The following is a 2,174-nucleotide window of genomic DNA, read 5'->3' on the forward strand; positions in this document are numbered from 1 at the left end:
TGTGTGTGTGTGTGTGTGTGTGTGTTCTCAGGGAGAGGACGGCCAGCAGGGAACTAAAGGGTTCCCCGGGACGAGAGGGAACCGAGGGCGAGGGGTGAGAGAAAACAAACCTCTTCTACATATTTATATATATGCCATTAGTTTGATTAACGTAACTCATGCTATTTGTTCAAATTGCCCAAGATATGCAGGTTAGCATCCGGCAGTTTCTATGAGCTGGAGACCCTACTCTACATTTCTAACATAAAACTTTGGGGTACTCAACATTTCGGTTTATTCCCATTTCGCCCCTGTGCCATGCAGCCCCAACGACAGCCTCTGATTCGTCAACAGACTTCATGCAATGCTTCATTGGATGCATAATTAGATCTATAAACTCTAAGCCTAACCCTAAGACCCACGACCAAGCAAACAAGTATAATTTCTTATGTGGCCTAATGTAAAAAAGGGACGACATGGGCGAAGTGGCAATGGGGCGAATTGGGAAGGGGCGAGATGGGAATAATTTAGGAGTGAATTGGGAAGGGGCGAATTGGTAAGACATCCAACATTTCAGGGTTCAACAGGACTCTATGAGACTATAGCGCTTTCCCAGTGCTCAAAGACGCTCATTATATGAAGTTGATCATGTTTTGTTTTTGGAAGTATGACTTAATGCTGCCTGTAAACACTCTCCTCACGATGGATCCAGAGCGGAGCCAGGCAGTCCGTTTCCTGTCCTGTGTTTTCACTTCATCTCCAATTCACTTCTTTTCTTTCAATATATTTTGATTTTATTTTCAGGTGAGACAATACCAAAGACATTAGAGGCAACACGAAAACACGTCATAAAACCCACAAAACAATAACAACGACAAAAACAGACAAACAGCAACAGTAGTAAATACAACCTTATCATGTTATATTTACGCCCACAGTTATAACACTTGACCATTCTCCCTTCATGTAATCGGGGACCAGTCTCTAACAAATGCATCCAGAGTTTATTTCTGTTTCCTTCTGATGGACCCAGGGGAACTCAGGCGGGTCGGGAGAACCAGGGACACCTGGAGAGCCGGGACATCCAGGACACCGGGTGAGAGGAGAATCATTTCCTTTTCATTCAAAACATAAAGTCTTCCCTGTGAACCCTCGTAACGACATCAGTCAATAAGAATAAGAGAAACGTTTATTATTAACCCGGAATTTCAGATTTTCACTCTGGTGTTATTTCACGTTTATTGAACTGAGTCGGTCCATCTCTTTCTATTCGTGATTCTTTTCAGTCCTGTTTTAGTGTTTCCAGTTATAACATTTGTATTAAAGTGGACCTATCATGCTATATTTGAATAACATAGTGTAGGGCCATACCTATATAAGGCATATTTATACTTTTTATTTTTCAAAATACCAAACAGATCATGCATTTTAGCCATTCCTCATTTCGCTCAATGTAACACTGTCTTTGCATCATGGGCTGATTCTGTGAGAACAGCACCACCTACAGGCCTGGCATACGTACTACAGCGTCTCCAGCGCTTTCCAACGGCAATGTCCGTGGCTGTCTCCTCCTGATTGGTGGAGTTGGCCCAATAGCCGTAGCGCCACTTCTGTGACGTCATAGAAGTGTTCAAATCTGGATCAGTCTGTATCAGATCCGTTGCAGCCCCTTTTTAAGAGATTTGGGTATGGAGGAAAATAGAGAGGGTTGTGTTTTCTGACACTTGGTGAGTTCCCTGGAACACCGGGGACACATGTTCATGTAGAAAAGACGTAGAAAAGTGCATTTTGCATGATAGGTCCCCTTTAACTAATAAAAAGAAATAATACCAGAGGTTTTTCTAGAAAGATATAATTGTCATTGTTCTGTCATAATGTCAACTCACACAAACTCAAACAGTATTGGGTTCCTGAGCCGAGTCCCTCCTGAAAATGTTCTGACGTTGCTGTTTCCCTCCCTCAGGGTACCAGGGGTCCTCCAGGACTCGGAGACAAGACTGTGAGTCCAAGTCACTTTTACTCAAGTACTGTACTTAAAATATGAGGTACTTTTACTTCACTGGAGTGTTTCCACTCTCCGGTGTTTTGTACTTCTACTTCACTTTGCAGGTAAATGCTGATTTCACCAAAGCTTTAGTTTATTTCACTCCTTTAGTTACTTTGGTACTTTAACTACTTTTTACTGCACAATGTAT

At 42.3% G+C, this 2,174-nt stretch overlaps 1 long non-coding RNA gene across 1 annotated transcript; it reads left to right on the forward strand.

Annotated features, from left to right (window-relative positions):
- Positions 1 to 17: 17 nt before the first annotated feature.
- LOC104964080 (uncharacterized) lies at positions 18 to 1,987 on the forward strand. Its single transcript, XR_800378.1, has 3 exons — positions 18 to 94; positions 1,013 to 1,075; positions 1,943 to 1,987. It is a non-coding gene; the product is annotated as an uncharacterized lncRNA (long non-coding RNA).
- Positions 1,988 to 2,174: the final 187 nt, after the last annotated feature.

Source organism: Notothenia coriiceps, unplaced genomic scaffold, assembly GCF_000735185.1.
Source record: "Notothenia coriiceps isolate Sejong01 unplaced genomic scaffold, NC01 NC01_scaffold00036566, whole genome shotgun sequence".
Lineage (NCBI taxonomy): Eukaryota > Metazoa > Chordata > Actinopteri > Perciformes > Nototheniidae > Notothenia > Notothenia coriiceps.